This window comes from Hipposideros armiger, unplaced genomic scaffold (assembly GCF_001890085.2).
Source record: "Hipposideros armiger isolate ML-2016 unplaced genomic scaffold, ASM189008v1 scaffold_1152, whole genome shotgun sequence".
In the NCBI taxonomy this organism is placed as follows: domain Eukaryota; kingdom Metazoa; phylum Chordata; class Mammalia; order Chiroptera; family Hipposideridae; genus Hipposideros; species Hipposideros armiger.
The window spans coordinates 190,896-198,928 of record NW_017732502.1 but is presented as its reverse complement, the minus strand read 5'-3'; the positions used below and the strand labels follow the sequence as shown (position 1 = coordinate 198,928).

Here is an 8,033-nt window from a genome sequence, read left to right as displayed (position 1 = left end):
GATCTGCCTCGCCCGGGAAGAGCGCAATGATGGTGCCAACTTGGGCCAGTGAAGCAACGTCCTCCACAACTAGACTGAAGAACAAAACAACAGCAACTTGCCTGTTCCCCTTCCCCCAATACCCCAATAAAAATCTTAAAAAAAAAAAAGAATGTGGGTTTCTGAGTTAGAACAACCTGTACTTTCATTCTGGTTTCTCCTATCTACTAGTTGAAGAAACTTGAAAACAGACATATGCACACACAGGCCTCTTTGGCCTTGGTTTCTTCACGTATAAACAGAGCTGATAATAACTATCTGATTGTTTCAAGTCAAGTTTTCTGTTCTAGGGGAAGTAAAAGAACTTTTTATATGGCTGTGCCACTCACAGAGGCTGACACTCACAGAGTATAAATGAAAGCTCAAGCAAGCTCAAATGCAATATTATCCCTCCAACACTGAGTAGATAAGAAAGAAGAAGAAGTTCCAGTCAGCTAGGGATGTTAAGGGTTACACATCTTTACCATTCTAGGCAGGCATGAGATACACCAACAGTAAAGAAAAACCGGGGTGTTATTGTGACAGCCACTTACCCTTAGAAATCCTGTTCTTTTCTCACAAGGCAGAAGAATATCGGAATTTCTATCAGGAGATCCCAGGAAGGACATGAGCAGAATGTCAGTCCAGCTTCACATTCGTGGCCTCAGACTTTCCCAGAGAAAGGCCATAAGTCACCCCCAGCCTTACAGGTCTAATGGGACTGGGTAGATTTGGGCTCTTTTGTTGGTGGAGAGACGGGGAGGTGGGGCAGGAGAAACAGGAGGCAGCCTAGTTACACTGAGTGTGAGAAAGTGTGAAAGGATGGAGTTTGTCCGGAGTAGCCAGGAAGACAGACCCTGTGGTTTTCCAGGCAACCCCAGTCTAACAAATCTTTTTAAAGGATAGTGAAAATCCGATCTCAAATTTTCAGTGTTTCCCAAATCAGACTGTGGTGTGTTAGTCAAATGCTTCAGACAAATTTCTATCTAAAGCCTCTAGCTTTTAAATTTCTTAAGGGCTGGTTTTGTGACCAGATAAAATCTCATTACAAAATGGCTTCTTCTTGGAAGAGTCTAGACCCCAGGAAGAGGGAATTGTACCAAAGTCCCCTGACCAAGACAAGGGACAAATGAAATATCACATGAAAAGTGGCCCACAGGAGTCATTCAATACATGCTAGTTCCTTACTTTGTGTGTGAATGTGTGTGTGTGTGTGTGTGTGTGTGTGTGTGTGTGTGTGTGTGTGTGTAAAATCATTGAATGTCTCCCATGTGTTAAGCACTGGATTGGTTCTGTGGCTAAGCAGTAACTACAAAAGGCAAATCTAAACCCTCATACAATGTAAAGTCTGGCTTTGAACTAAGCTTCAACTATTTCAGACATGGTCTTAGCAATGTGATCTATAAGAATGAGCACTTCACTAGCAGTTAAAGGAATAAAAAGGGCTTAGTCCTATCATTAATTAGCTATGACTTTGGAAAAGCCATGTAGTATTGGATGTCAGTTTCTATAGGAAAAGAAAAAAAGAACTTCGAACAGATAAGCTCTAAAATCCCCCTTTTTTCTGAGCATAGGTATCCACATAGTTATCAAACATGTGTCCTTGGACTTGTTCGTGCCATACTTCAACCAACCAAGCTCACTAGCCCTCTCAAGGGTGCTATTTTTCTTGCCTGATCTTATTACCACTCTCTCTTTATGCCTAGCTGGCTAATCATGGCAGCAGGATTCTTGTGGCCCAGTTTTAGCCACATTGCGGTGGTGAAACAGTTTGTAGATCAAAGTGACTAGCAAGGCTTAAAGTGCAGCCATTGACAAACAGGTCTCAGGACACCCTCTCCAGCAGTGGACAGCTGCTCGGAAGCTGTCTCCACCATGATTTAACACTGTGAACTTGTTTTGAAACAGCTCTTTTTGACACCAGATGTCTAACAATGGCTATTTTCACAGGCCTTACACGGTCCCTGCATTGCTCACGCATGTCATTTTGCTCCAAAATGTGCTATATCAATAACATGTCTCGACACCATCTCCTATCTCAGGTTTCCTGAGAAAGGGAAGGCGCGGGGGTGAAATGCAGAGACTCCGCTGGACTGATTGGTAAGTTTCAGCCTTATCTACACTCCCCCGTGTTTCAGGGTAGTTTTGTGCACTTTGGTGATGCTGAGAACAGATTGATGCCAATAAGCCATTTGAGATAAGGACTAATTGGAAACAGAAGGTTGAAGAATGATGATGTTGGGAATGAGCAAAGGGGACAGACAAGCAATTATTCGGGCAGAATTTCTTTACACAAAGGGCAGATGGAAAAGCGAACAAAATTCCAAAGTCTGTGGCAGAAGTAAGCAGCTGCACATTTCTTTTTGTGGAAAAGCAAACAGAGTGATTCACTGGGTTGGTAATGGACTCCAGAAATCCCTAGGGGTTCACAATATGCTGGCAGCCCACAGCATGTAAAATCACTCTGTGGCCTCCATCTAGTTCACCTCCTCAACTGACTCTAACTGTGAGGCATATGAGATGAGATTTAAGGGTAAGAATGAGGAGAAACAGCCTCCTGTTCACATGTGAATCATGGCAAAGATGCGCTGCGAAGAAGGTAGGAACATCAACACATACATACGTTCCACATTTGCAATGAGCCATAAATCAGATTTAAGTGAACATTTCCATTCATTAATACAAACTCACTACAAATAGAAATTATGAGAGAGCAGAATCTTGTAAAATATTCTTCATAATTATCAGAGTCATTGGATTGCAGCTAAATACAGCTCTGTGACTGCAAAACTGTATTTGAAAGACAAAGGCAATAATAATTAAGAATCAGGGTGGGAAACTGAGCCTCACAACTTCCCCCCAAAGCAAAATCATTAGCAGCAACCTTACTCAGCAGGACTAATTTAAAAGCTGTTTAACACTGCACTGTTTACCAATAAAATAAATAAAATAAAATAAAATAAAGACTCAAAAATTCTTCCTTAGTTTCTGTCTTAGGCTCAAACTAATCTATCTATCTATCTATCTATCTATCTATCTATCTATCTATCATCTATCTCTATAACTATATAGGTACATATGTATCTACACAGATATTCAAGACTAAATTAAAGACAAACGCCTTTAAGACAAATACTTTTCAAGGACATCTCCTCCCCAAGAATGCCAGAGTCAAAGGGAACCCGGTCCCCCCAGTTAGCTGGGAACAGGAAACCAGGTCACAGGCTTCACAGTCATGAGAGAAGGTTTTACATGTAGAAAACTATAATGAAAAGAAAGAAGAGAAAACATAAGGTCTCATACAAGGTAAGAGTCATAATTTAGTAAAAAGAAGTAAAAAGAAAGATAGATACAGTTATTAAAGAAAACAAGAAAGGGCAATAATAGATTTCAGAGCAGTACATTTTAAGATGGGATAAAATTTGAACTTGTACAAAGCTTGATTAGTTTGGAGTTTTTTATAAATTGAAGTTGAAGTACATCCAACTGCAATCACTTCTCTGCCCCAATCCCCTCTTTCTTTCTCCCCTTCAAGTCTCTAAACCCCTTCCTGCTTCAGTCCAGGCACCCGGGGTTCTTCTGATGGTCTGGTTCTTTTCAACCCTTCCCTGTATCTAAATCACATTTAACCTTCTAGCCTGAGATACAAAGCCACATAGATGTCAACTTTGACTACTTTCCCCACCCTTAAAATAGAACTTCTAGATTATTCCCTGGTAAAACTCAGGTTTTCTTGCACATTGCATAATGCAATTTACAATTGTATATTTATTTCTGTGTGGATTTACCTTTCCCACTTGTCTGTTTTGCCTACCACTGTGAAATCTAGCCTCTAGCAGAGAGCCTGGCACAGAGTAAGTGCTCAATAAAACTTCTTGCTGAATTCACAGAAATCACCCCCCAAATCTCTCATTGGCCTTGGTGTGTTGTAAAAGGGTCAGAAGCAATAAAACAAGGCCGAAGAAATCATATTTATAAATAAAATATTTAAATTTGAAAAAGCGAGTAAACAGCATTTTTCTACCTATAGCTAAAAATGGTAATAATAAATAATTATATATAATACATGATAACACCATCAGTTATAGCTAGGACTTATACAGCAATTAACCATGTGTCCTAAGAATCTTAGTTACATTAATTCACTTAATCTTCATCCTGCCCCAAAGATGTAGGTACTATTATGATATCCCTTTTAGAAATGATGATAATGAGGCACAAAAAGTTAAATAACTTACTCAAAGTCACACAGCTATTAAATGATGGAACCTATATTAGAAAATGTTCCCCAGAGCAACAGAACCAATAGGATGTATATATAAAGTGAGAGATTTATTTTATGGAATTGGTCTACGTTTTTGTAGGGGCAGGTATGCCTGAAATCTGCAGGGTAGGCTAGAGCCCAAGGAAGAGTTATGTTTTCCTTCACAGCTGAAGGCAGTCTGCTGGCAGAATTCCCTTTTCCTCAGGGGATGTCAGTCTTTTTTAAGGCCTCCAACTAATTGGATAAGGCCTACTCACCTCATGGAGGGTAACCAGCTTTACTCAGGGTCTACTGATTTAAATACTAATCACATCTGAAAAAAAATACCTTCACATCAGCATCTAGAACACCATTTGATCCAAACTGGGTACCATGACCTAGCCAAGTTAATCCATAACATCAGCCATCCAGAGCCAGAATACAAATCCAGTCTACTCCCAATATCCAAATACTTAGTGAATATACTTCCCAGGCATTTAGTCTAGAAAGATACCCTTAAAGTTCATTTTCTGCACTTATGACAGTGGGGAAAAAAATATAGGTGGGTATGTCTGGATGTGTATGTGTGTGTAAATAAAGTGTAAAGAACAGGAACATTTTGCTTTGGTAATGTCCACAGGTAAAAATACTCCCTCATTTTATCGGGATAGCTGTTAAGTATAAAGACGGCCAAAGATAAACTGTAGGTCTTATAATGTAAAGATAACATTGCTTATTACCAATTTTCAAATGAGCTTTAAAGGGCAAGAAAAGAGCTCAGCACTTCAAAGCAATTCTTGCACCACAGTGTTCCAAGACCGCAGAATAACTACAGTAACAGTTATGTTTTCAAAACAGAACAGTGAACAGAAGTGACAGTCCAAGAGTTCAGCTGTGTTTCTGCCACGAGTTGGAAAGTGATCAGTGGAGCCAACCAGGAACACTCAGGCTGCCCAAAGGTTCTCCACTGTTGCTTCTTCACCAAATTCCCTTCAAGTCTAATAGCACGAGTTTCATACTCATTCTTTAGAGAAAGGTACTGCCTCTAGAACATCTGGGTTAAATAAAAATGTGTCACACTGTGGTTAATATATTAGGTCATGAACATATGCTCACACAAGCAAAATATAGTTGATTATTTATAAGCCACCCTAGTAGACAGCCAAGTCCTGTGATAATGGAGCACAGACCCATTCAGCTTTACTTTTCACATCCATAAAGTAGGGATAGAATTTCCAATTATGGATGTTGACACATTATAGAACATTGGGAGAAGCAATTTCAGAAGCACAGTTCTCAGAGAACAGCTTTGTCTTTAAAGTAGAGCCTAGCTTTTCAGGAGATGCCCACTAGAGAATTGGAGTAAATATTTGCAAAGATTTTTTTTTTTTATGAGCTGAGGATAACGGAAGCTATTTGCTGAGAATTTTTATCCATCATTAAAACAGAGACCCTGAAGCCTAGCAGTGGATAGAGTGTACTCCACCTCCTGATACATATTTTGGTATAAGCCATAGTAGAGATGATGAATTGGCAGATCCCAGAAAAATAAGACTGTAGATCAAATCCTTTGGGGCCATGCATCCAAATGGAATGATAGCTGTATCATTCACCAGAAATAGACATCAGTTTATGTACAACACTCAAGTTAGAGAGTCTAAATAAGGAGTATAACTAGGAATATATATTTTATGTATAACTAGAGGCATGGTAATTGATGATTTGGAACACCAAGAAGCAATGTTTACATTTGAAACATAGAGCTTGATTCTCCTGGCATGAACATGAAAAAGACAAAAAGGATATACACAGTTATACAAGAGGAAACATGTTTCAGCTATGAACATTTCACGAGATAGGACAAAAAGAGCCTATAGAAAAACCATGAGGACAAGACAATTAAGTGAACAGGAAAGGGTTTTGCACATAAAGATTATGTCAAAGGGCACACAGACAGGACCTTTATAAAAAGAGTGGAAAGAGAATCGCATTTCATATTTTGCCCTTTGCCTATTCCCCCAAGTTCCTAAGAGTAAGGGGGGGAAAAACCTGACTAATCCTTTGCTGGGTCCCCTCAAAAACAATTCCATAATAAGGCAATCCTGTGGGGTTAAACACCAGAAGCAAGGCAGATAAAGTCAGAGAGAATATTATGAAAGGCTTGTGATAAATATGACAGAACATTAGAGAAGAAGAGGTTAATCGCAAGGCTGGTTGGCGTGAAGTTAAAAAAAAAAAAAAGAAGCAAAGACTATTTGTCAAGCCACTGTGTAAACAAGGAGAAGCAGAAGTGAAATGCTCCCACAAACTCTAAGTGAGATGTTGGAATAAAAAGAGTTACTGGCCATCTGAACAGAAAACCAGTAAGAAAGAGATGCTTTGGGATGAAATATCAACAATAAACTGTTTTATGAAGCACCCCTGTGCATCTGGGACATACTGACCTCATTTGGTGTGCAGGTGGCTGCATCTCAGAGGCAAGGGAAAGGTAGAAAATGCAACAGGGCAGAGCCAGGAAAGGCGGATGCTTGAGGGGTCATTAACATGCGCAGCAGGTGACAACAGAGCCAGGGAGAGTTAATAGGATCCCCCAGGTAAACGAGCAGATGAAGAAGACCAAATGGGAAAGTAGGGAGGTGGGGCAAGCAAGCACTGAAAGAAATGGCAAAGTAATAAAAAGCACTGGATTGTACAGTGGATTAGAAAGAGAAAGCATTAAATTTAGTAGGAAGGGGAAGAGAAAGCCTATAAAATAAAATAGCAAATTGATGAGAGAAAGGGACCCAAATGCAAAATATAACACTTAACTGATTTCACAAAAATTATACAAACTGGAGACGATTTAATTATCCTGGTCAGTCAAGTAGCACAAATGTTAACAAGACCAAGAGCTGTCTTCTTCCCCAGGCCTCCAACGCTTGCACGAGACAAACAATTCCTCTTTGCAGAGTATTTCTACTCCTGAGCTGAGAGTGCATGCTCTTTGCAGGCACAGAGGAGTAAGAATATAACTGAAGCTTCACATGGTTCTGAAAACCAGTGAGACATCTTTCTGTCCTCCAAGGGTCAGCACTGCTGGAATCATTAGCAAGTTCCAGCAACAACCTGATATGATTCAGTGTTTAAATATCTAAAACCATGGGGATGCTACAGCTACTTTGAAAGAATGCTCCAAAGTAGAATAGCAGTTGAAGTTGGTTTCCTTGACTTTCATTTCTCATCCTTCTTGCCTCATTTCATTCCTGCTCTCCTCTTGATAGCTATTGGAGTATCCCTTAACTCGTCCCTGCCTTCCACCTCATTCTCATCTTTAAAAGACACCTTGCCAGTCACCACAGTGTGTGTTTAACCACTGCTGAGTCAAGGGACACATATCTGGGTTTTTGATCTTCATTGAGAGAACTGCTTTGCGAAAATTTCAAATACCTTTCATCTGGTTTTGTAATTTTTCAACATATTAATAAATTCTTTACCTTCCTTGGTTCTAAAACTGAATGGTTGGAAAAATTGCCATTCATTAAGTCACAGGCAGGTTTGGGGTGGCAGCATTTTGCCCCCTCCTCCGTCCACTCCCAGATTTGTAAAGTCCGTTATTCTTCATGATTGCGGAAAAGCACAGAGCCACATTTCAGTTTGCCCTGTGTGCAATCACACATGGCTAAAGATTTGCAAAAGTTTTTGAAGGCAACAACACACTAGAGCTTAGTTTTTGTGGTACAGGGTGTGTGTGTGTGTGTGTGTGTGTGTGTGTGTGTGTGTGTGTGTGTGTGTG

General features: G+C 39.9%; 1 long non-coding RNA gene across 1 annotated transcript in view; it reads left to right on the top strand.

Moving 5' to 3' along the window:
* The window catches only part of LOC109376567 (uncharacterized), a 57,697-nt gene that overhangs the window by 34,514 nt on the left and 15,150 nt on the right, over window positions 1-8,033 (top strand). Inside the window, exon 2 of the long non-coding RNA XR_002122749.1 lies at window positions 1,969-2,118. This is a non-coding gene — a long non-coding RNA (uncharacterized LOC109376567). The remainder of the gene's footprint in view (window positions 1-1,968; window positions 2,119-8,033) is intronic.